General features: G+C 38.9%; 2 protein-coding genes across 3 annotated transcripts in view; one reads left to right on the forward strand and one right to left on the reverse strand.

Moving 5' to 3' along the window:
* The window catches only part of slc22a21 (solute carrier family 22 member 21), a 47,395-nt gene extending 39,649 nt beyond the window's left edge, over positions 1–7,746 (reverse strand). The window contains exons 1-2 of the mRNA XM_010900872.5: positions 7,661–7,746; positions 4,566–4,786 (exon numbers count right to left, since the gene is read on the reverse strand). The gene's annotated coding sequence lies outside the window, so the exon portion shown is untranslated. The remainder of the gene's footprint in view (positions 1–4,565; positions 4,787–7,660) is intronic.
* Positions 6,070–27,878, forward strand: part of acsl6 (acyl-CoA synthetase long chain family member 6) — a 70,001-nt gene continuing 48,192 nt past the window's right edge. For both annotated transcript variants that reach the window (XM_029120831.2, XM_029120832.2), the window contains exon 1: positions 6,070–6,192. The gene's annotated coding sequence lies outside the window, so the exon portion shown is untranslated. The remainder of the gene's footprint in view (positions 6,193–27,878) is intronic.

Below are 27,878 nucleotides of genomic sequence, written 5' to 3' on the forward strand. Positions count from 1 at the left end.
CGTCCTATGTATTGTCCTTTGCTCAGACTTAGTCAGTTTCTCATGCCCATTTCCTCACAAGTTGTATAAAAAAATTGCATAGTATAACTAACTTTATATTTGGAATCTTGCTACTCATTAATAATAACACTTGCCAGTTTCATTAATAAAGGGGGGGGGGGGGGGGGGGGGGGGGGGGGTCGTGAAATATCCTAATGTCTTTACTGGTGGACACTCGTTAAAAATCAAGGTCTGGAATCATTGCCAGTCACAATGTGTTCTCCATTGATATGTTAATACCTCACAGTAGGGGGTGGGGTTGTAACAATGGTGAGATCTGTGTGTTAGGTCTGTGTGTCGCGATATGTCCTAATGCCCAGTGGTGGGGTTTTCTTAAAGGTAGGGAAGAGTAGAAGAATGTCCCATGCTGTAGCTGTTGCCAGTCAGGATTCTAACTGTCCTTGACTGTTGATAGTTCCTTTGCGGTTCCTAGTCGTGAAAAGTCACGACATAAACCGGCTTTGGAGTGTTGAGTAAATAAAAGACTGTAGTTCTCACGAGTGGCCTGGAACTGGCAACAATCGTAGGAGGTGTCACGATAACTAGAACTACGAAACAGGCCTTTGGCGCAGTGTTGATTGACCTGGCTGTGTGGCATGGAGCATTGTCCTGCTGGAAAAACCAAATTTCAGATTTGGGGAACATAATCAGAGCAGAAGGAAGCAGGTATTCTTCCAGGATAACCTTCTACTTGGCTTGATTCATGCGTCCTTCACAAACACAAATCTGTCCGATTCCAGCCTTTCTCAAGCATCCCCAGATCATCACGATCCTCCACCAAATTTCAAAGTTGTTGCGAGACAATGTGGCTTACAGCCCTCTACGGGGCTTCGTCTAACCATTAGATGACCAGGTGTTGGGCAGAGTGGAAGATTTGACTCGTCAGAGAAGATGACCCTACTCCATTCCTCTATGGTCCAATCCTTATGGTCTTTTGCAAACTTCAGCCCGGCTCTACTTTACTTCTCATTGATGGTCTTTTTTCTAGCTTTACACGACTTCAGCCTTGCCCCTAGGAGCCTGTTTCGAACCGTCCTCGCCGTGCACTTCACAACAGCTGCTGTTTGCCATTCTTTTTGTAGTTCACTTCATGTCATCCTACGGTTGTTGAGTGACATTTGAGTTAGTGGATGGTCATCTCGGTCAGTTGTTTTCGCCCTCTGCCAGTCTGTAGCTTTGTTGTCCCCAATGTCTGTTGCTTGACCTTGTTCTAAGAACCGCCATCTTTGACATTTTCAGGATGGAATAACTGGTAGTCCTTATGGGTTTTAGGAAGATTGTATATCACCACTATGGACGGCCGCTTTTTAATAAGGTAGGCTCGTTCTCTGTCAGATAGTTGTCTAAGGATTTCCCCATCATTGGATTTCAAAATCTTTTTTTGCCCACTTTGCACCTTTTGGTTTTGCACCTTTTCATTATGAATTAAATCACCATTTGCTATTTCTCAGCCTCCTTGGATTTTTCCCTTTTTATTGTCATGAGTGCTTTTGAGAGTATCTTTCAATAATTGTTTCACTGACACACTGGACACCCTTCTTTTATTTTAGCCTGAGCACAAACCCTCTCTCAGCTGTACTGCATTATAATAATTAACCTGAGTTATAAAGTCAACTAGTAAACCCTTCCTTTTGGCTTTACTGGGTATGATCTGCTTCACTATGCTTCACAATGTTTATATAGATCAGGAACATTTGAAAATATTACTGTTCGTAGTCAAACTATATAGCCATATTATCTTCTCTATAAAATAAATAGTGTTGTGTTGTTAATGTATACACCTAATCATTATACAACCAGGAGAAAGAATATTAAGTTACAAAACTTGTCTCAGCATTTGGACTTTAACCGTGCAGAGGTTAAAAGATAAAGAAAATATCTTCTTGAATATAAATGGGAGCTCTGGCTGGCACTATTTAACTACTGAGGTATGTTGACCTATGAAGAGGCCCATAACATTTCCAGACTCATCAGTGTCTGGTGTTCAACTTGTGTGTAATGGACATTTAATAGAAATAATGTCTAAGCAGCACTAGGCAAGTCTGAGATTATGATGAAATCATATCTTTCTTGGGAGCATGGGGACCTTTTCAGCAGATTATTTTCTTTGCATTGGCTGCCAGTATTATGCCCAACGGGTTTACAGGTATCTATATACACTCACTTAAAGGATTATTAGAAACACCTGTTCAATTTCTCATGAATGCAATTATCTAATCAACCAAACACATGGCAGTTGCTTCAATGCATTTAGGGGTGTGGTCCTGGTCAAGACAATCTCCTGAACTCCAAACTGAATGTCAGAAAGGGAAAGAAAGGTGATTTAAGCAATTTTGAATGTGGCATGGTTGTTGGTGCCAGACGGGCCGGTCTGAGTATTTCACAATCTGCTCAGTTATTGGGATTTTCACGCACAACCATTTCTAGGGTTTACAAAGAATGGTGTGAAAAGGGAAAAACCTCCAGTATGCGGCAGTCCTGTGGGCGAAAATGCCTTGTTGATGCTAGAAGTCAGAGGAGAATGGGCCGACTGATTCAGGCTGATAGAAGAGCAACTTTGACTGAAATAACCACTCGTTACAACCAAGGTGTGCAGCAAAGCATTTGTGAAGCCACAACACGCACAACCTTGAGGCGGATGGGCTACAACAGCAGAAGACCCCACCGGGTACCACTCATCTCCACTACAAATAGGAAAAAGAGGCTACAATTTGCACGAGCTCACCAAAATTGGACACTTGAAGACTGGAAGAATGTTGCCTGGTCTGATGAGTCTCAATTTCTGTTGAGACATTCAGATGGTAGAGTCATCTGAATGACTCTGGTGTAAACAGAATGAGAACATGGATCCATCATGCCTTGTTACCACTGTGCAGGCTGGTGGTGGTGGTGTAATGTGTGGGGGATGTTTTCTTGGCACACTTTAGGCCCCTTAATGCCAATTGGGCATCGTTTAAATGCCACGGCCTACCTGAGCATTGTTTCTGACCATGTCCATCCCTTTATGACCACTATGTACCCATCCTCTGATGGCTACTTCCAGCAGGATAATGCACCATATCACAAAGCTCGAATCATTTCAAATTGGTTTCTTGAACATGACAATGAGTTCACTGTACTGAAATTGCCCCCACAGTCACCAGATCTCAACCCAATATTGCATCTTTGGGATGTGGTGGAACGCGAGCTTCGTGCCCTGGATGTGCATCCCACAAATCTCCATCAACTGCAAGATGCTATCCTATCAATATGGGCCAACATTTCTAAAGAATGCTTTCAGCACCTTGTTGAATCAATGCCATGTAGAATTAAGGCAGTTCTGAAGGCGAAAGGGGGTCAAACACAGTATTAGTATGGTGTTCCTAATAATCCTTAAGGAGTGTAGGTTGAATTAACATAACCATAATAAATGCAGATATGGCCAGTTCAGGGATAAATGATGCCCCCCATTTTTATATGAAATGGCTTTACTGTTTGAAGACAGTTTTTAATTAGATCAATTGGAATTTGAATTCCAATTGATCTAGATATTTTTTCATGCTATGTCAGCTGTCATGTTTCTGGAAAAAGCAGGACCCACACACAGATTTGGAGACCCCCAGAGGTGGTTAATGATGACACTGAGGCAGAAACAAGCTGGAAAATGGCAGGAAAACAAGCAGGCAAGAAAACCACAGGCTGGTGGCAGGTACAGACCCAAAGACGCAATGATTCACCAAGGGCTAAGGAAAGAGGGCAAACTAAATAGGGAGCTAACAAGGACTAATAAACTGGTGAAAACAATTAGAACCAAAAGGACAGGCTACATAACAGAACAACAAAAACTAAACAGAACTAAACAGAACCAAAAGGACAGGCTACATTACAAAACAACCATGACATTTCACAGGTTCTGAAAGACATTGTTAATGTTGTAAATGACCATTATAGCTGGAAAAGGCTGATCTTCAAATAGAATATCTTCATATGCATACAGAGGCCCATTATCAGAAACCAACACTCCTGTGTTCCAATGGCACGTTGTGTTTGCTATTTCAAGTTTATAATTTTAAAAGGCGTATTGATCATTAGATTATGTTAGCACCACTGAAAACTTTTGTGTTGATGAAAGAAGCAATAAAACTGTCCTTCTTTAGAGTAGTTCATTATCTTCAGCATTTGAGGGTTCGATTACAGGCTCAATATGGCCAGAAACAAATAACTTTTTACTGAAACATGTCAGTTTTGATTTTAGATAGAGAGTTCGACCAGCCACCTCCCCAATAATTGAATGTTCCCTTAGAATTTAAATAGAATTAAATCAATCAAGTATGGTATCTGACAGTTTTTAATGCTAAACTTCACTTTTTGGTTCAAAGTACTATATTTTCAAAACAAGATATTTGAAGCAAAGGGTATTTCAATAGCCCTTTTTCAAATTATTTGATGACTTATTTCATTAAACTCACATTGGTTTTGTTTATGTAAAAATAAGAGCTCTTGAAAAATATCTGATACGTGCAGTATAATATATGAAAGTCAAATACCTTGTCATAACTCAGACTGTGATCTTTGTTGTTGCCTCTCAGATCTCCCAGGAGTGGCCATCTTCCTGGAGATGGTGGGGAGGTTTGGCTTCACTGCAGCGTTCTGCGTGGTGTATGCCGTCACGTCGGAGCTCTTCCCCACCGTGGTGAGGAACATGGCCATGGGGACGTGTTCCACGGCAGCACGCGTTGGGACTATTATCTCCCCCTTCATCATCTACCTGGGTAACACCAATCAATCAGATACAGTAATCAATACTAAATTTGAAGGCTAAAGTCTTGTTCTCTCCTTTACCAGGTAATTATGACAAAGACCTCCCATATATTTTGATTGGGATTCTGGCAGTGTTATCTGAACTAATGTGTTTTTTTCTTCCCGAAAGTATTCCCTGAAACAATACCACAAATGCAGAGCCTCAGAGGGTAAATCACCAATAATATTCTACAAAAAGTGTCAATAACAAGTACTTTGTGTAATGTGCTACACTAATTCCTGTGCTATTGTCCAATAGTTTTGGAATTAAGAAGAAAAATGCAAATATAATTGACAATCCCATTGTAGGAAAAGAAGAACGATTTTAACTGATTGAATTGATTATTTACAGAAGAATTTTCTTTTATATTTTGTATTTTGCTCTCTGAAATTTTACACTGTTTTAACATTTTGCTACCTTACATTTAAATGTAAGATTAGGCACAACTTTATTTTGCTATATTGCTGATAATCAGAATATTTTATTTATAATTACAAGTTAATGTTATTGAAAAATATATGTACTTTTTTTTTGAAGACAAGAACATTACAGCAGTTTAGGGGGTATAAGCCAAATAATGCACATTTGGCTGTAATAAACATATTACGAATAAACATATTACGACCCCCAAACTGTCAGTTTTTAAAACATTAATTTATATGTATTATATGTTTATATTGTGTGTACAGCTTCACTTCTGAACTGCTGAACTGACTCAAGATTCTTGACAGGACTATTAAAATACAGTTCCAGTAAAATTCTCAGCCATTTGTATTAAACATCCATTTTCAACACATTTGAATCATTTCACTGTCTTCATTTAAATTTAATAAAATTAAATGTTGCTTGGCGTACACGGTTAAAAGTCACGATCCAGGCCACTGGTGACCAGAAATTAATAAGACAATTAACACATTGCTCCAAGGTAATTGCTGTAAATGACAAAATATCCCAGTCATACTTATCTGTTAAAGTAACAGTAAAAAAAAACATCCTTTCCTCTCCCTAAGCATTCCTTATCTGTCCCGTTCTTGAGTGAATCAATGTCAGTGTAAATGTAGTATCAACATTGTTATTGGGCCTATAGAACTTTTTTTTTAGTCTCAGTAGCTGTGTTGTTGTAATGGCACTTTTTGTCATCTACCATTTACATACTATATAGGCTGGTTAAATAGACAGAAAAGTTCCCATGACAATGCCCTTCCCCCAGTGAATATCAGTAGAAGTGAAAGTAAAAGTAACCATTTTAAAATACACAATGCAAACCTGCAATCCTTGGGTCTCATGAAAAGTATTTATGTTTGGGATCATTTCTGTGTATTAATGGATGGATGTACTGACAACAGGAATTGTATCATCTTACTGCCTTTAAGGTGAGTTTGCATGATGAAAATGTCCAGGAATATCATCCGAATGAAGTATGTCTTAATGGTTATCTTGTGTTTTCACAGCAGATTTAAACATGGTTGTGTATTTCTCTTATTTGTACTATATATAGTACTAAAATACCTCAAACATTGTGTAGTAATAAACTGAACATTTTAATGTGTTCTCTTGCTCCATAGTGTGTTGTAATTTGTTAGACATTATGTGAGAAAGCAAAAGTGAAAATGAACGACTAACAAGAAAATGAAAATTGTCTTCTGTTTAAAGCTAATGCACATTACTTGTACCCCTCTCCACATAACTTGATTTGAAACACATTGTTTCATTTAGGCTTCATTATTCGTTGTTTATGGACTTGCTGTAACTTGTATGTAATTTCATCAGCTCAATGACCAATCGGTTTTAAGATGTGTGTGTGTTTGTGCATGTGCGTACTATACTATACTGGTGAGAACCAGAATTATTCAAAGGTATCTTATTGCTAATATGGCAAAGTGAAGTCCTGTTGCTGGTCCTCATAAGATGATTGAGGTTCATAAAGTACTTGAATTTGGCACTCAGTAATTCAAGTACTGGAAAATCTTGAGAATCAGATACTTTCTGAAGGTGGTACTAAGTATTTTAATTAAAATAAGAGAAGTAGCCTACATTCAAATATTCTAGATATATTTTATTATAAATTATATTCGAAAAAGTTTTTAACGTTTTTAAGCTCAGTCCTGTTTCACTGCCTGGTTGCAACGTAAACGCATTCCTGTCAGATTGTTGTGATGTGTTTGTAGATCTAGGCAGGCCTTGTTTGTAATGAAAATAACTGGTAAATGCAGATTTATTCCTCTCTGGCAAGACATTGAAGCATATAAATGGGTTTTTTTTGCCAGACCTTACTAACCCACATCGTGCGAGATACAGAAAGTGTCAAAAGACTTAGACATTGCAAGCGTGGCTGAATCAGCCCTGAAGATCCACACGGAAAGGAAGAAACACAATCTGCAGTGGCCCGGAATGGCACCAATTATATTGCGTGACTTTGTCTCAGTACCACCTAAACTGCACAACCAGAAGGAAAACCCGATTAACAGGTAAATAATGTTTCAAACACGAATTCGAAAATGTTATAGCTTTCTACAGTTTTGTGATGAAAAGCGCTAGCTAACGTTTACCCAGCTAACTATAAGCTAATTAGCTAACTAGCTAGTTTTCTCACTAATCATAACCAAAGCATAACTGTCTGCTTTATATCACTGTATCAGTCTCTGCTTTCTAGCTACTGTAATTAGTCTGGAATTGTCTAGGTATATACTGTAATGCTAGCCAGCGAACCTTACCGAAATTGGCCACAAAAAGCTAATAAACGAACTTTTATTTGAGTATGCTGACTAACATTTAGACACTATGGTAATCTTTTTTTTTGTTTGTTTGCAGATCAATATTTAACATGCATCCTCTACAAACCTTTCTTCATGGGCGTAGAATAACGATTCATGGTGTGCAGAGATCCTGTGGACAATGAAAAGTGTAGTCTCTTCTCCTGCGTAAGTGCAGAGGACAACAACAACACACCTTTTCCGTTGATATTTCCTGACAGTGCTATTTCCAAATCTTATGCATTTGGGGGGAATATTGCATACATGATTAATCATGGTTTTGCGCCTTAATTTATACACAGCCGCCGAGACAGTTTGCCGAAGAACGATGGGTATGTGCTGCTTTCTAGCGAATCCCTGAAAAAAACACTTTAACTCCCAACCGTATTGTTTGTGTTGCATTTAGTGGTGTGATACAAAAGCTGTGTGGATACTTTAAGTAACCAGGGATTTTATTGTGCACTTGTTTCTTGTGTGTAGCAGACAGACACCGTCTTTGGTTCAGACAGCAACCTGTGCATTTGATATGATAAACTCCTAAGCAATGACAACCCGCATGCATTATATATTCACATTGACACCATTGAAGACGAAGTCCAGGCCTCGATCATTGGGTGTTTATGTTGAAAACCAAAATCCATCCCGAATTGGAAATGGCGATCCGTAATGGTAAGGTGTACACGAAAATATCATGCAAATAAATGGAGTGAACATTATTCACACTGGGAAACAGTGCCGCGAGAAGCTTAAAAAATAAAAAGTTGTTAGTTGTTATTTATACTTGTTTTGCACATTCATATTTTGCACCTACATTTTTAGAGAGAAATAAACATTTGTGTAACCAAATGTATAGTGGCAGTTTGAGTAAATCTGAAAACCGAAGAACTCCCACAATGTCTTGCTTACTTCTGAAATAATTAAATCACAACAGAATAAGAAAAATGTTTATGTGCGATAGCGTGATTCCGTCTCAGTCATTTCAAGGTCAATGTCCGTAACAGCTCGTAAAATCCAATAAATCACAATCAACAGCCGCACAACTTGAATCTCATCCATGGTTACTGTGCAATGTCGCTTTGTATGGCGTACGTAGGTCAGAGTGAGTGTTACGAACCCTTTGGATCTAGCAGTCCAGGGTGGATGGTACAGATACCCGTAACATAAAACTCATGCAAATAAGCATAGACTGTATGCAAATAAGTGTAATGTAAATGAACAGTGAGAACCAACGACACAGACAACCAAAGCTACCGTCAAACATAAAATGTTAATTATAAACACGCATAGTCCAAACACCCCTGAACTGAACTTGCCTGCCACAAGAACCGCTTGGCTGCACTACTAACCAATAAAAAAAAACAGTGGGTGGTCAACTCTGTTCTAACTGTTGTTTTTAGACAAAGTTTTCCTACGGGAAAACTACAACCCCTTGCCGTATGTTTATAATCAAAAAGTTATGTTTATAATAACATTTACATTTTTGACGGTTGCTTTGGTTGTCTTGGTCTTTTGTAATCACTGTGACTTAAATAAAAATGTTGTTCATTGTCGGTCATTTTTTTTGTCACAAAGTTTGAACTTACTGTTTTTATCTATTATACATAGGTTATTTGGAAGTTGCAGTAGGTTGACGTGGCTTCACAGATGATTGCATCACTACTTCAAATAAAAGATAATTAATCATAACTGATGTACCACTTAGATTAGATTAGATTAAACTTTATTGTCATTGAACAGTACAAGTACAGTACAACTAAATGCAGTAAGCCTCTAACCAGAAGTGCAAATAGAGGTCAGAAAATGTACACGTATATGTATATTACACTTGGTATTTGTAGATGTGCAATGAAGGCTAATGCAGTACAAATGGCAATACCTAAATGTGAAATTAAGGCATACAGATATTAAATTAATTTCTTTGTAGCCAAAATAATGCGATTTGGTTGTGACTAAAACTAGAAACAATGCTTGCAAAAGCACTTAATTCACTTGATGTACCGAATAACACCACGTCATCCTGCACAATGACCTTCTTGTGACATGGCACACAACATCCACGTAGTAAGAATTAAGAAATATATAAATCAAAAAATAGAGCAATCATATTCATAGCAATATAAACTAGCAGCAATTTTAAAAGTAGAGTAGGATGGGGAATATGAACAATATTGATAGAATTATTGAATATTATAGATACAATAAGAGTGTAATATGCCTATGAAAATAATATTCTAATGTACATGGAAAGACATCAGAGCATTTGGAATGTTCATGTGTGATCAGTATGATCATAGATCAGTGTTGCTGGTTGAAGAGCCTTGTGGCCTGAGGGAAAAAACTGTGAGTCTGGAAGTGTGTGCCCCGATGCTCCGGTAGCGTCTACCAGATGGCATCCGTGTGAACAGACCATTGCCTGGGTGGCTGTAGTCTTTTATGATGTTTCTTGCTTTCCTAAGGCATTGTGTATGGTAGATGCCATGCATGTAGGGGAGATGGCAGCCGATTGGCGCGCTCAACAGACTTCACCACCCTCTGGAGGGACTCCACAGACTTCACCACCCTCTCATCATTAATGAACACACAGAGAAACTTGAAGTCAGACACTCTTCACTTCAGCTCCATCAATGTGTATGGGGGCATGACCCCCCCCCCCCCCCCCGTGCTACTTCCTGAAGTCCACAATCATCTCCTTAGTCTTGCAGATGTTGAGAGAGAGGACCATGTAGCCAGGTCCCCTACGTCCTCTCTGCAAACTGTCTCATTATTGGAGATGAGATCCAGGATGGTTGCATCGTCTGTGAATTTAGGGATAGTGTTGGAGCTGTGTGTGGCCACGCAGTCATGCGTAAACAGGGAGTACAGGAAGGGACTTAGTACACAGCCCTGGGAGGCTCTAGTGCTCAAGGTCAGTGCAGAGGAGATGAGGTTGCCCATTCTCACCACCTCGGGTCTGCCCGTAAGGACGTCCGGGATCCAATTCCAAAAGGTGGTCCCAGGGTCCTGAGCTTAGGAATAAGCTTAGCAGGCACAACAGTGTTGAATGCTGAGCTGTAGTGCACGAATAGGATCCTCATGTATGTGTTTTTCCAGGTGGGAGAGGGGGTTGTGTGTTATCAGGTGATGGCATAATATATGGATATACATTTCTTAATATTTAGTTTTGCCATGTTATGACATATACAATATTTGTTTTGAATGGTTTGTGTTGTGGGACAGTGCTGGGTGTATGTGTGGATTTACGTCGGGATCTATTTAAACATGTCATCTTGACAAAGAGGTCCCTCAGAGTGGGGTTATTGCAGTATGTTGTCTGGAGTCTTGTAAAGGGGAAATCTGTGTTTTGTATTGGTAAATGCATATTAGGTCTGGAGTCATATATGATTGTTTTGGAGAACTGAAACAGAATTATCTGGGTTTCTAGCTCTATCATGGAGGTGGTAACAGGCCAGGGGACGGTTCTGATGGCAGAGAGCCAGTAGGGAATGGGGGGAGGGGTTAGGGGGTCAGGTTTAGGGAAAGTTTTAGGCATCGGTCCCTGACACAGTAAGGGCTGTTGTGTTTTATGTTTGCCTTAATATACCATAGTGACAGCTTTGAGCAACATGATTCCTTTTTTATAAAGAAGGGTATGTGTGCGTCTTGAAAAATGTAGGAGGGCTGTATTTTTCCGGAAAAAGACTATCTCCAGGAAGCTGATTTATAGAGTGTGTGAAATTAATTGATTTGTCTTTGGCTGAAAAGCCTTTGTGAGATGTGATACTGATGTGTTGTGATGTTCTCTAGTGTGTTGAGGACTTACTCCCACGATGTAATAAACCTTTTCTTTCTCAGGAATCTGAGGGACTGTCCATTTGCTTTGTGGTTGGTGTATCTCCTCCCCAAGATACACCAACCACAAGGGAAATGGACAAGCCACTGTCAGGGATCGTTGGGAATGTTGGGGATGCTTTTATCTGTGTAATATGTATCTGTGTCTGTCTGTATGTAGAGCTGGGGTTCAAAGTATATTGCTGTGATTTATTAAAGGTTGAATGAAAAATTGCCAAACTCGAGCCCAGAACAGTGGAGTGAGGTTTAATTGGTGGTTGTGAATGAACTAAGAAATACTTGGTATTTTCGTTTTTTCTTAAACCTGAGGTAACTTGAAGATTTTATAATGGTTCAAAACTATTCTGTCTCCTGGTATAAAATGTAATATAGAATTAAGCTTTGACAAACGTGTGGAAATGTTACACAATATATTTTCTACGATAACACCAACTGCACACTTTTGACTTTACTTAGTCGAAAATCTCTTGGTGCCTCCTTTCAGTCTGAGTACTTTGAAGAGTATTTGTGTTACATCCTCAGCTCTTGTACTTATTTTGTACATGCTTTAATCCTACTCTGCACCTGTTGTAACAGAGATAAACACAGGAAACGGACCAGGCCCTAGAGGCAGGCCACATTTCCTCTGTATTATTGCCAGACCTCGTTAGCGGAGCCGGCCAAGAGTGAATGTCTCTTATTTATTGACTGACTTACTGACTACCTATTGTTAAATAGCGGAGTGGTTAACGATGCGTTTTTTCACGCAGGTGGGCTACTGCCCAATCAAATTAGGTATTAGGTTTTGTTCAGGATAGACCCGAACATATTGCTCTAGTTTCTATTTACATAGCGCAGTTCAAATTGCATAGTGGTTAGCTATTCAACTCTCTAATTGTTTTATAAAGAAACAAACCAGCCATGGAGTGATTGGAGTCATAGTTTTCATTATAGGTACTATATAGCAATTAGCTAGACATCTACAGTAATCGCTTTCTAATTTAATCCTTTAATACCTGTTGTTGGTTTGAATGTTAACTAATTTAGGGAACAGTGGAGTTTCAACTTATTGGTTTGACAGTGCAAGTAAACAGACACCACATGTATCACGTGCACCCACACCCACTGTTTAAATAGTGTAGTGGTTAATGATGCAGTCTCACAGTAAACCGTGGATCGACTCCAGCTTGGGCAACAACATTCATCCCTTATAATGGCAGCCCGGCAGAACTAGGCATGCCTGATTCCTTTTATTATATTTTAATGCTTGCATGACCACTTTGCTGACGTGGCTTGTGCTATGTGACGTCAAGCCAGGCAAATGGGCAGTGATCTTGGGCTCATAAAAACTTAATTTTAGTAAGGACCAGTGCTTGACTTGGGCCGGAACGGTCCAGAACGGCGTCCGGGCCTTCTATTTTCAGACAAGCCATGTTCTGGTTCCTTTTTTTTGTTTTAATAAGTCTTATTAATGCATACATTTTAATGAACATAATCTAATGTGCAATGTGTTAGTTCCTGCACTTATTTGATCCCAAGTCAAGTGCTGGTAAGGACATTTGCGTGATACATAGCTAGAGAAATCGCAGTTGTTATTTGTGTAACCACCTCAATGCCATTCATCCTTGGCTATTTGGGGGTGTTTTTGTATCGTCTCACCAATCATGCTTATTTGCTGACTTGCTAATGTTAGCTAATATGTTGAACCCAATTGGATTCATTAAAAAACTTATTTTGTCATTTCATTTCCTAATATCAAAGTTCTCCGGACCCTGGCTAACACCAAAATTACACAAATCTACCTATATTAAATAGTGGCGATTACTAGCTAGTTTTTGGTGTAGTTACGTTTACATTAAGCATCAGTCCATTTAGTCTTGCTATTCCAGTGAATTACAAGGTAGAATTATACTTTGTGAAATTCTTTCCTTTATAACAAAACAGCGACTGATCCTGAGTTTCCTTTCTTGACGGTCGCAGAGGAAAATTAAAAGATTGAGCCAAACAATTACACAAAAAAGAGATGATGTGTAGCTGTGTAGCCAATACAATGATACAATGAATACAATTAATACAATACAATGTTTGGCTGGAACTGCAGATTTGAGATTTACACAAGCAAGGATGCATGCAAGAGACAAGAAATAGCGGTAAATTACAGATGATTCTAAAACAAGGCACGCATGCCAATATATTGAGTACTAATAGATACATATGAATGGATAAAACAAACAATAAAAATGGTGTTGGACAGTGAATAAACATAGAATTCACTTTTCAATGTTTATTTACTTTTCAGTGTTTATTTTGGGTGCGTTTTGTGTTAATTCAAATGAGCAAAGGGCATACGTTGTTATCTGAGCTTGAATTAAACAAACTCATGAACGCTATAAAGCATTATAGATAATATTTAGTCAAGATATAAACTTATATACTTTCAAATTGATTGTAATATAATTTTTTTGTTCCCTAAACTCCACTTATGACCTCAGTATTTCTGGAGTCCTAGAAACGGCCTGGTCTGGAGGGGGTTTTATTCAAAGAAATACCAGGAGAAAGAGTAAGAAAACCTTTCCACTGTGTAAGGCGGCATCTTCTGCCCGTCTCATAATGGTAAAATTGGAGGTGCAACATCTCACTCTTTTCCTCAGCTACCTATAGCTTAACATATCCTGTATCCACCACCGAGTGGCACCAAATCTTCAAAATAGAATTGTGCTAAGTGTAGGAAAGGTAGTTCCTTGAACTTGGAAAATACAGTGCGCCCCCAATTTCTCATGAATATGGTATGATTTGCATATGGAAGTGCAAATGTTTCACAAATTGTAGTGTCCTAAATCTCCTAAATCTGCTGAAAATTTTTAGAAATCATCAAGCCCAGTTTAAGAAAATTAAGACCACAAGATGTCGCCAGGAGTATCATGTATAAACATGAGTTGTCCTGACTTGGTTACTTTAGTTCACGCTGAATTTGTTTTCCGTGAGAACAGAGAAACACTTTTTGAACTCATCTTTTAGCCAGCAACACACAACACTGTATAACATACTAGAATATTGAAGGCATTAATTCCATGTAGTGTTCCGATTCTACATGTCTGTTCCAGACTTCAGTAGCTAGGATGTAATGTTGTACCCCGCTGAACGTGCACCAGGAGTCAAATGGCTCATACCTCGGAGGTGTTGATCTTCTGAAACAATGTGTGTTCCTACATGCATTACTGTTTTGACACCATGCTTTGGGTTATTTAGAATTGCACTCTTAGACTGATTTGAATATGCAGGTATTTCTGTAGTATGCGTTGAACTTTGCATGTCTAAGTCACTAACTCACTTGGTTTGCGTGGTGGAGCCAGAACAACAGTGATATGCCTTACATTTTTGCATTTCAATCTCCCAAACAGAGTGTTACTTTTTCTCAGTTGTAGAGTAATCAAGGTCAATATGAACAAAAGCTGAGTGGTGAGTGTGTATAAATGGAACCACTGTTAAATTTACAAACGGAGATTGGTGCAAGGACTGACCTTCCTTAAAACCGGAAGTAGTTTTAACTACATTAAATTGTCTGTAAAGTCTAATATTCACACTGTTATTATTTTGGGGGTGCAGTAAAATGAAGCTCATGACACATTTAAAGTCTTCAACAATCAATTTTATTTTGTTATTAAGGATTCAATCTTAAAATTATTGACTCCCAGAAAATAAATAATATCCAACATAAATCCTCTGTAGGATTAAGATTATGGAAAGAAACATCATTTCAAAAGAAACATCAGTATAAGTGCTGAATAGCACTTCTCTGGTATGTATTTCAAGAAACACATACCAGAGTTGTGGCTAAGTTGGTATTTACAGGCCAGTGGTACATCCTGCTCTTTGTCAGTGCGGTACAGAGTTTTCACAAACCTGTTGTAGTTTGAAAGGGATGCGTGTGTCAGGGCTGACGGGCTGCAGTCATGTTCTCATACACTTGGACTATCCCTGTCATCCTCGTTACTGGTATGGTTAAAAAGAAAAAAACGTCTCTATTTGTTTTTCCCAACTGCCTTTGTCAATCTCTTTGCATATCAAGCTTCTGCCAAATGACACATATATACATGTGTTTTAATTGCACAGTGAGGTAGAGGCTGTCCCAAAGATTCCACTTGAGGTATGTGGTACCGTTCTTTGGTATGGTGAAACATTATAAACCAGAGCAACAGAAGGATCACAAACCTGTCAGCATTAACATGAAACTGTGTACACAACTGTTTATTGGTGTGTGCACAGGTATATGGATGTGGATCCAGGAGCCTTGCGCCCTAAATGAATCACCAGATAACCTGCGCTTACTTGCTTTTACCATATGTATTCAGCTTGCAGCTAATAATTAAAAGCACACACATATTTATCAGCTAATTATTTACAATGTGAAAAAATAAAGGGCATCTCAATTCGACCAGGTTCAAACTTCAGGGGTGCTGTGGTGTAATGCAGTGCCAAGGAGTGAGCTCTCCTTTGATGAATGCAGGCTGGCTGTGTTTCAAGAGGAAATGAAAAACAGAAGTGTAAATTAAAACTTTACAGTAAACAGGCGGACAGTCAATCCTGTTACTGGAATGTCAAAGCCACGGTACTCTGCTTGGCATTCATGCTATCTCAGAGACACAAAAGAATAGCTGGCTAATCTAATCTAAAGTAATAGAGCATTCAGAACCTTCAAAAAAAACAAAAAACATATTCAAACATGTCATTACACTTGGCAATGAATGGAACCCATTCCAAAAGACTTGATGCCACATGGAGGTTTCTGGGAAATGTGTCTTTTATTTTCAGTGGTGACATGCCTCTCTGTAGCGACACTCACAGGCCAAGAGCACACACTGCCATCTCCAGAGAGGAGAAAAAAAATCACGTGATTTACTAGAAATCTGACCTGCTGCTCCACACAGCAGCCACAGTCAGCAACTGGGATAAAAACTGCTGACATCTGAGATGGTCCTCTGGGATTATTTTATGGCAGCACACTACATGCATTGTATATTACACCAGAGGGATGATGAAGAAAATTTCATAATTTTTTATTGTAAAATATCTGGCTCATCAAAAAAAAAAAGATTGTATATGATCATATGATGTGATTCAAACTTTTCGAAACTAGAAGATGCAATTTTGGGACTTTATTAATTAATAAAATAATAATTTAAAACTCATTTTGGTTTAGATTTGTTGTTCTGTATGTTGTTTATATGGGCATAATCTGTAAAACCACTGTTATACCTCAATTAGCTGTACAATTCCAAGTTTGTTAGTTTGTGGTTCTGATGACGTGGTACGTTGGCACGAACATGATAGCCATACATTTTTGGAAAATGTTTTTGGCTCGATAGAACCATTTTACAACCATCAACCAACAATCTCAGACCGCATCATTAAGAATTCAAAGTTCAATAACCGGTCATAAATACTTTTTTCTAAGAGGATTTTAACAACCACTGAAAGAACCCGTTGTTTCTATCACTGAGCAAGGAAGCTCCCCTTATAGCTCCCAGGTTGTTGCTGTAAATAAGAAATAGTTCTTAGCATACTTACCTGATGAAATAATATGCATAGATACTTGCTTTGTTGACAGTTCCCTTTCACATCTCTCACCTTCGAGCAAGCAGATGAACAGGACTGAAAAGCTACTTTTGTGCAATATCAACTTCATGTAAAAGGGATGATATGCACACTAACAGCTGTGGGGAGTATTTTTTGTTCACTGTCACAAGGCTTCCTGTTGCCATGATTCAACCAGTTTTTTCTCAGTCCTAGTTACAAGAGGCCTGAGCATACCACACCTGATATATGAGCTTCCTGTGTAGTCAAGAATGTAAAGGGGAGCTGTATGCTCAGATAAGCCCTTATTCTCGCATATTATAATAGGATGTCGTTAAGCAACTTGACAGATTTGGTTGTCCCTGTCCTACTCCCAGTTTTGGTGTCAATTTACTAAAGAAAGGCCTGCTGAAACAGATGATAGATTACATACAAGGTGACATGTAGCATATAGTATATACACAATCCATAGTGCCATATTCTTGTAAAGGAACTCCATGCTAGTAGCATATTTAACCGTATGACAAACAAAAAAATAGCTATACTTCATGTTCTATATTCGCATCATTGCACTGCCTGGTCACAGTACATTTCAGAGAAGACTGGCATTTCTAGTAAATCAGCAGACAGGCAGTTAAGTAGTCAACTATACAAAATAGTTCAACATAAAGTTTGTCAAAAGCATATTGCATGATCAGTTGTTTGTTTGTGTCTCATTTGTCCAAATGGTTGTGCAGTGTGTCCACTGCTTATCCTTGGCATTGCTGTCCCCTATAACGGAATTTGGTACCAGCTGACAAAGTACAAACCTGAGCCCTTTTTCTAGAATGTCAAAATTTAAGGATTGATTCTGAAAGGGATCAGTCATTGGAAAATGTGCTTCTGCATAAATGCACGACAAGCAGATTTGATTTGATTGAGCCCAATTACTTGAACCCAAAGGGTTGCTTTTGGAGAGCAAATGCTTAACTTAATGTGCGTGGGCATCAGTAGCTTGAGCCATTATAGTGACGACTATCTGTGATTGAATGAGTTGTGCTGTTGTTAACCTATCTGCACTTACATAAACACTTTCTGGGTGTGGTTGTGCAGGTGCGTGACAATGTGTGTGTCTGCAAAATGTTTTCCTGGATATCCACATAAAAGGCAATTGGAGTTAGGTCACCAAACCTGAGTATCAACCTGCCTGGGGCCTGTTTTGTAGTGTTTGGCCTTTTGTTGATATTCCTAGAGGTAATTTTCAACATTTACATGAAAAATGTTTGCAGATTGTTAGTATACTATACCAACACCAACGCCAAAGAGGGAGCATCAAGTTGGAAGGAACATCATGTTGGAGGGATCATCATGGTGGTGAGACCATCATGGTTTGGGGGAACATCATGGGGTAGGGAGCATCATGGTGAGGGGAGCATCTTGGTGGAGGGAGCATCATGGTTTGGGGGAGCATCATGGTTGGGGGAGCATCATGGTGGGGGGAGCATCTTGGTGGAGGGATCATCATGGTTTGGGGGCGCATCATGGTTGAGGGAGCATCATGGTTGAGGGAGCATCAAGGTGGAGGGAGCATCAAGGTGGAGGGAGCATCAAGTTGGAGGGAGCATCATGGTTGGGGGAGCATCATGGTGGGGGGAGCATCATGGTTTGAGGGAACATCTTGGTGGAGGGAGCATCATGGTTTTGGGGAACATCTTGGTGGAGGGAGCCTCATGGTTTGGGGGAACATCTTGGTGGAGGGCGCATCATGGTTGAGGGAGCATCAAGTTGGAGGGAGCATCAAGGTGGAGGGAGCATCATGGTTTGGGGGAACATCTTGGTGGAGGGAGCATCATGGTTTGGGGGAACATCTTGGTGGAGGGAGCATCATGGTTGAGGGAGCATCAAGGTGGAGGGAGCATCGTGGTTTGAGGGAGCATCAAGGTGGAGGGAGCATCGTGGTTTGAGGGAACATCTTGGTGGAGGGAGCATCATGGTTTCGGGGAACATCTTGGTGGAGGGAGCATCATGGTTTGGGGGAACATCATGGTGGAGGGCATGTCATGGTTTGGGGCTGCTTTAGTGCCTCAGGGTCCGGACAGCTTGCAATCATTGAGGGAACAATGAATTCAAAGTGGAATCAGGGAATTCTACAGCAGAATATCAGGGTTCATCAACAGTTCATTATCTGAAGCTTAAAAGAGGTTGGGTTAGGCAGCATGACAATAACCCTCAACTGAAAAAACAATCTACAGCAAATGGGCTTATACAGAAGAACATTGGCATCTTTGAATGGCCTTGCCACTCCCAATAATATCAATCAACTGAAACAGTTCGGTAAGGAAGAACGGTCCAAAATATTTAATAACTGTTGTACAGGTCTGACCAGCAAATAATTAAATATCCTGGTTCTTTAACAGGCTGTGCTGTTTATGTTTGGCAAATGTGTTCACAGATGGCCGGTAAAAGTAAACATGTTGGTTTTTTATAGAATCCCACTTTGTGTATGTATTGTTATGAAATCCAACAGTATTTTAGGAGCCACTAAGAGCAGGGATGCAGGTAATTCAGGACTATGAAAGCAGAATGTCAAACTTGAATTGTTTCCCAGTGTGTCACTAAGATTTCAACCATGTTAAGCACAACCAAATTCTAATAAACAACTGTCAGTTTTTGTATTTAGTTGCCATTGTATAATCATTATTCCATTTTAGCACAACCAAGTTCAAATGGCCGCACAGGGCCAAATACAATGTGAACTTTGTACAAACAATTTGTATAAATGTTTTATCACTGTGCTTCATAATAATAACTTAATGACCTGGATTGCAGTTGAGATCACATTTAAGATACATAGGGCAAGTGATCACTGCTGTTATACTTATGCACTCATTATTATACCAATTCGGAAGACTTTATTGAACGCACACTGTTGTTACATTAAACATTTATATTTACTCTGTAGCCAGTTATTTAAAATAATATACTCTTATATCAAAACAAACGTAACAATTACTTTTTGTTTGTTTGATGCAACTAATTCCGCTTGTAAACTGGATTAAATAATTTGTATCTATTGAACACTTGTACTGTCAGAATTGGGGCAGTGATGTTATATCAGTTATGATGACACACACACAGACATACAGACACACACAAATGCAGACCGATTTTCAGTCTTCTTATTGATCATAGTTACATTGACTATCAGTCACAGTCACCAATTAAATAACAATTTATGTCCCAACAATGTTATGACATGATTATGAGAGGTTATGTCAGCTGTTTTTATATTTCATATGACAAGTTATGTCATGTTGCATCTGGTGCTTTGCTCAATTTTGCCAAAGTTTTTAATCTCAAAAATTTAACTGAATAGCAAGATATAAGGGAAAGCATTTTCAACGCTTGTGGCACCACAAAGTTGCAGTTCCTGAAGTAATGTGGGACTACATTTGCAACGCTGGTGACACCACAAAGAAGCGGTTCCTGAAGTAATGCAGCACTACATTTTTAACTAAAGGAAGGCAGAGATTCATTTCACCTCATGATACACCCAGAATTTGAACCAGCCAATTAGGAGAGGACATGTCCTAGACCATTTGACATCTCTCTACCGCCAGGGTGAGGATTAGAATTTAAACAAGGATGGCCACTACCTTATTAAAATAGATTGTCCACTCAATTCAATGACAGTGAATTCCATCTTTCAACAAAACAGATTATTTATCAGATTTGAAATATTGGACTATGAAGCATGAATCCCTCTGGCAGTGTGTTCTCTGTCCTCCTCTGTGGCTCTCACCTTGAGCAGATTTCTCATCATCCTCATTCCCTGGACGGAGTATGAGTTCATACACCACTTTGGCAGCATATATGAGTGTGGACATCATCTCAGTGTGACTGAATATTACCGATGAAGAAACAAATCACAGTATCAGACACAACAGATAAACCAAGCTAAATCAGAATTGCAACCCTTGATGAATTCACTCTGAAATCCCCTGGGAAATTTCAAGGATTTGTCAATTTGAATATTTACTGAACACTTGTCTTTCCTGAGATAATTGAGACGTCTGTTTGTGTGAGTAGCATCACCACCCCCAACCTCACCCCCCATACTGTGCTTTTCCAATAGTTCCGAGGCAGTAAGTGCACTGTCTCACTCTCTCTCTGAATTATTGTCTCCCCAAGGGGAATTTAACAGGCCCCCATTTTATCTCAATTTTAAATCGTTTGAATTATCGTTAGACCGCATCGTTAGACCATAACCTGAAATGTCCTATTACCTTGGTGGCTCAACACCACACACTATGTAGGTTGAGAATGTGGAAAATTAACCTTTAACTAAACCCTATATTTCTTTGGAACTAACAACAATGCAGAAATCTTCCCATCATTACTACCGGAAACATTTAAAGTTAATCTGAGTGGCTACATCAAGACATTCCAGAGTAGAGCAAAGTGGGGCAAAGTGCATAGTAGTGGAAAGACAAATATGATTATAAACTGATTTGCTCAGTCTAAATTTGTAAAACCTTTCTCACACACTGTTGAGTGCTGTGGAAAACCACAAAAACTGTTGGACATGATTACTGTGATTACAACCGATTAGAGGATTAGAATATACATCAAATAGGAAGTTGTAGAATCTGAAATGTAAAGATTGATATTGAATTTGACATTTAAAATAATATATTTTTTAATTCAAATACTGATCTGGCATTAGAATTGAACTAAATGGGATTGACATTACATATGTGGAAAAAACTCTGAGGTGAGGTAGTTAACTTGGTAAGCTATTAAAAAGCACTTTATACATCCAGTCATAGTATGATGTTGCACAAAATGTGATACTATAAAGAACATGTGAATCCCAGAAGAACTAATGAAGAACCCTTGGATTATTGGTAATATATGCACCATTTGTAAAGACAACATGAGTGAGCAGGCAAAACACATATTTTATTTCTTATGGGATTCACATTCAACTGTTAGTCTCTTGGTACCCGAATTCTTGCAGGTGGAATAGCTGCCCATTTGTCTTGGCAAAATGCCTCCAGGTCATGCAAAGTCTTTGGGCGTCTTGCATGAACCGCACGTTTGAGATCTCCCAAGAGTGGCTCGATTATGTTAAGGTCAGGAGACTGTGGTGGCCACACTAGAACCTTTACCTTGCTGGAAAGTCCAAGAGCGTCCCATGCGCAGCTTTCATGCAGAAGAATGCAAATTGTCTGCCAGTATTTTCTGATAACATGCTGCATTCCTCCATAGTCCTTGTTGACCCCTCTCCAAACAATATAAAATGTATATTTTAATGCAGTACATTCGGTAGATGTTCCATGTAGGCTGGGCTACATTATGTCAAATTTAAAATGGTGTAGCCAATAAAGTTTTTGAAGTAATATGAACCAATAGCAGGCATTTCCCTCATGTTTCAGGGAAAGCATCATCACACTTTTTACACATAGTGTATTCCATGATTCATTGTATTTCATGATTCATGCTAATATCCCTTTGAGAGTGAGTAGTGTTATTTCAAAAGCCCCGCTCAGGGTTGTGGAAGTTCCACTACAGTAAACACTACTTGGTCAGATAATAAGGGAAGACTCAGTGGATATATCATGACTTGTTCCCTCTAGCTAGCCTATAGCCTGCATAAACCCAGCCCTGACAGATTTGTTACTGGTAAATAGCCTGGAGAGCCCACCCCACTGCTAGGATACTCCATGTGGCCATATTTGTTTGTAAATCTATTTGCATTTCTGGTTAGATGCTAACTGCATTTTGTCGTACTATACTTGTAGTTGTTCAGAGACAAAGTTTAATCTAATCTAAATGTGTTTTATCTCAATCCCATCATTTTCTGAAATGAAGCATCTGTCTGTTTTGGTAACAGGTGAAAAAATAGGGGCTAAACAAATGCCAGCCATGAAAAAAATATAAACCATGAAAGCCTTGGTCTGGTTACATCCCTCCATATAAACCGTCCATCAAAAAATCATGACAAAAAATATATTATATAATTGAGAAAAGTGAAGAAATATATGGCATAAATATTGACCAGCACAAAACCACAGGCAAGGTAATGTAATGGAAGCACATCATTTGTCAAGTCTCTCATTTCTTTTATTAGCTTTTCATTACCACACAATTAGTCTAAACATTATTATAACTATTATAAATTATTATATAGTTTTTCTAGAATAACTATGAAAATTTATGAAATGCCTACCTTGTAATAAGAACGTAGCAAATAATTAAGAACTGATGTTAATGAAAAGGAAATGACTTTCATTAACCAGTTACTTCCACAAAAAATAGTTTGCAAGGCAGAATTGGGTCTATTCATCACTCAAGAGGAATTATTTGGTTTCTTTGTGGCAGAAACTCAAATGAGGAACTGATTGTGTGGGAGAGGATGAACAAGACTCAGCCAAAATACCCAAATGAAGCTGGTAGAAGTTGTCAAACTAGTTCACAACACAAACATGTAAAAACGTGCGTCGATTTTCAAGAGATCTCTCACAAAGTTGTAATGGAAAAAATGACACTATTAAACAGGGCTTTGTAGACTTGAGTGATTCTGTCTGAGAACAGAATGTGTGTGTGGAAGTAGTTTACTGCAGCTGGGACTTGTGATTTCCAAGTAACATTGTCTTAAGTGACCTTAAAGACTCACACAAAGAAATGCCACTGAATTACTCCTCATCACTATTATACCAGAACTAATTAAACCTACTGAGATGTGAATGAAGAAATTATTAACAACACCTGATTTCAATATTTTGTAACTACTACAGTAGGTTATAGGAAGCTTTTGTGGTTGTATGCTGCTTTGTGCCTGTGACAAAGACAGAGTTGTGCCACTCTAGACATCACTGTTTTACTTTGCTGTTATCTATTTTCTATTGTGCCACCTGTTACCCTGAAACACTCCAGCCATTCGTCAATGACTGCTATCATCATGTAACTGTTTTTTTCCGACAGGACTGATGCTGTATGGATGTTTTGGTTTATCCCACTGTTTTCTGTAAACTCTTCGACGCCCAGCCGGGCTCCCGTATACTCAAACTGGCCTTTCTGGCACCAACCATCATATACCGTTCTAAATCACTTAGGTGGGTAGTTATACCCATTCTGAGGCTCACTCAAATGATGCCTGAATGTCTTGCAGTGTCAACAGCAAAACAAAGGGAGAAACCACTAACACGTGTCTGAGTGCTATTAGCTGGGTGTGGTGATGTCTGGCTTCCTCTTCCACATCTGATATAGCAAAAATGGAAACATCCCTTGTGATCTAGTGAAGAAGGTTTGGTTATTTCTGAAATAACCTACAATGCCGATAAGCACTATACATCCTCCAAAGAGGAGTTGAGAAACTGGAATCTCCTTTACAAAATACACATACTTGACTGAAATGGCTATTTTTAAGGTGGGTGAATAATTGTACTACAACTTGTACTGGAGAGTTTCAAGATTTCACAATTCAATTCAAAATGTCAAAAGGGCCAGAGTGGGCCTTTAAAGGCAAACAACAGTAACACAAGGAAAAACAAAGTGATGACATTAACAATAATAAAATTTGCAAATTTGCATGTACAGTTGTGCTCCAAAGTTTGCATACCCTTTTAGAATTGGTAATATACACTCACCTAAAGGATTATTAGGAACACCATACTAATACTGTGTTTGACCCCCTTCCGCCTTCAGAACTGCCTTCATTTCTACGTGGCATTGATTCAACAAGGTGCTGAAAGCATTCTTTAGAAATGTTGGCCCATATTGATAGGATAGCATCTTGCAGTTGATGGAGATTTGTGGGATGCACATCCAGGGCACGAAACTCCCATTCCACCACATCCCAAAGATGCTCTATTGGGTTGAGATCTGGTGACTGTGGGGGCCATTTCAGTACAGTGAACTCATTGTCATGTTCAATAAACCAATTTGAAATGATTCAAGCTTTGTGACATGGTGCATTATCCTGCTGGAAGTAGCCATCAGAGGATAGGTACATGGTGTTCATAAAACGATGGACATTGTCAGAAACAATGCTCAGGTAGGCCGTGGCATTTAAACAATGCCCAATTGGCACTAAGGGGCCTAAAGTGTGCCAAGAAAACATCCCCCACACCATTACACCACCACCACCACCCTGCACAGTGGTAACAAGGCATGATGGATCCATGTTCTCATTCTGTTTACGCTCAATTTTGACCCGAATTCTTGCAGGTGGAATAGCTGCCCATTTGTCTTGGCAAAATGCCTCCAGTTCATGCAAAGTCTTTGGTCGTCTTGCATGAACCGCACATTTGAGATCTCCCCAGAGTGGCTTGATGATATTAAGGTCAGGAGACTGTGATGGCCAATCCAGAACCTTCACCTTTTTCTGTTGTAACCACTGGAGGGTCAACTTGGCCTTGTGCTTAGGTTGTTGTGCTGGAAAGTCTAAGAGTGTCCATTGCACAGCTTTCGTGCAGAAGAATGCAAATTGTCTGCCAGTATTTTCTGATAACATGCTGCATTCATCTTGCCATACATTTTCACAAGATTCCCTGTGCCTTTAGAGCTCACACACCCCCAAAACATCAGTGAGCCACCACCATGCTTCACATGTGGGGATGGTATTCTGTTCACTATAGATCTTGTTGACCCCTCTCCAAACATAGAGCATATGGTTGTGACCATAAAGCTCTATTTTGGTCTCGTCACTCCAAATTAGTTTGCAAGAAACTGTGAGGCATGTGAAGGTGTTGTCGAGCATATTCTAACCGGGCCTTTTGTGGCACTGGCACAGTAAAGGCTTCTTTCTGGCAGCTCAACCATGCAGCTCATTTTAGTTCAAGTATCGTCATATTGTGCTCCTTGATAGAACCAACAACCTTTTTCAGCCTGTATTTCTCCTGAGGTAATCTATGGGTTTTTCTTTGTATCCCAAACAAATTTTCCACTTCTTAATAAGTGATTGAACAATACTGACTGGTATTTGCAAGGCTTTGGATGTCTTTTTATATCCTTTTCCATCTTTTTTAAATATCCATTACCTTGTTACGCAGGTCTTTTGACAATTATTTTCTGCTCCCCATGGCTCAGTATGTAGTCTGCTCAGTGCAGCCACGTGAGAGCTAACAAATTCATTGACTATTAATACACAGACACAAATTGCAATTTAAAATGCCACAGGTATGGGAAATTCACCTTTAATTGCCATTTTCACCTGTGTGTGTCACCTTGTGTGTCTGTAACAAGGCCAAACATTCAAGGGTATGTACATTTTGATCAGGGCCATTTAGGTGATTTCTGTTATTATTATGTTTTAAAAAGGAGCCAAACAACTAAGTGATAATAAATTATATGATCACTATCCTTAAAATAAAAGTCATATTTTCAATTTCAATGCCAAGATTTCACAATTTCTGCCAGGGTATGCAAACTTATGAGCACAACTGTATGTGAGTGAGTGAGTGCACGTGTGCCTGTTTGTGTTGTTGGTGTATTTATGATGCAGCTTAAGACGTTGTTGTGGGACAGAGTGTCCTTGCCGCATCAATTCAGAGGCCCAGATATGCTTTCTTCAAAACAGTCCAGTGTGTCTGGACCATGTTAGTCTATTGGTCATGTAGACACCAAGGAAGCTCTTTACCTGTTCATTTTCAGCCCCTTGAGTGTGGATTGTGAGATGTTTGTCCGCCTGTTTCCTCTGTAGTCCGATAAGCTCCTTCATCTTGCTCATGTTGAGACACATATATGGCTGTGCTTGCACGACACCACCAAGTTCTTCGACCACTGTCAACAGTGAAGGCTCTCAACCCCTTCAGAAATGATCCTGTTGTTAATACAATGATTTGAGGCCAATGGTGCAGCTATGGAACATTTTGGGCCCCATGACAAATATTGTCATCATAAGTGGCAGATGTGTTGTCGTCTACCCTCATCACCTGGGGGTATCAGGAAATTGTTTAGACAAGTTGCAGTTTGTGAAATTCGACTTGCGCGACAGGGCAGACATCATGTAATATCAAAGTGATCACTCTTTTTTTTTCCAGCAAAGCAAGAAAGCTAGCTACAATTTTCTTGTAGACACTTTGGAGAAGACTAAGATCTGTTACTAGTAATAAAAAATAAAAATATAATGTAATTAAAAAAATAGTAAGGTGGTCAATAATTGGGGACGACAACATTAACCAACTACTGAATTTCCCATTAATAACATGCTAGCTAACATTTGTATGTTTCTAATAACCATCAGGAACGCAGTTGCAAAACTGTGCATGTTTCACAGATACATGTTTGTTTGGGTTTGAAGATGTAAAATTTTTATTATGATACATTTTTTAAAGACTATGAGACAGGTTTTTGCAATGTTTTTTGGTCAAGGTTGTAGTCAACCTTGACCAAAAATAATCTTATTTTGATAGATTTTAAATACATGATGAAAAGATGTTTTGGGGAATATGCCCAGACCCTACAAAACGAGCCTTAGCCGCCCCATCCATAATTTTCTAGTGACGTCCCTGGTCTTTAGCCTGTATAAATGTCTGCTTTGAAATATACACTACCGTTCAAAAGTTTGGAGACACTTAGAAATGTCCATATTTTCAAAAGAAAAAGTAAATGTTTCGTCAAAAAGAAAATTAAAAGACAGTGTATTCTATATCTGGATTTTTTTGTAGAAACATTATGCTTTTATCCTTTTCTTTTCACTTGTAAAACACTGTAGAATGCATTTTAGTGTAATGTGTTAAAATTGAAATTGTTTTGAATGGTTAATCAAAGTTATGACTTATAAAACATAAAGGGAAGATAAACTTAGAGCATAACAATTAATAGGAGATTCTTAAACTGAGGGATGACAAATTACTTTCAGTTAAATTTTCTGCAGTTGTGATTACAGAAAGTCCTGTCACAAATAAATGTAATAATTTATGATCCCTACTGAATAGCCT

Source organism: Esox lucius, chromosome 7 (genome assembly GCF_011004845.1).
Source record: "Esox lucius isolate fEsoLuc1 chromosome 7, fEsoLuc1.pri, whole genome shotgun sequence".
NCBI classification, from domain to species: Eukaryota; Metazoa; Chordata; class Actinopteri; order Esociformes; family Esocidae; genus Esox; species Esox lucius.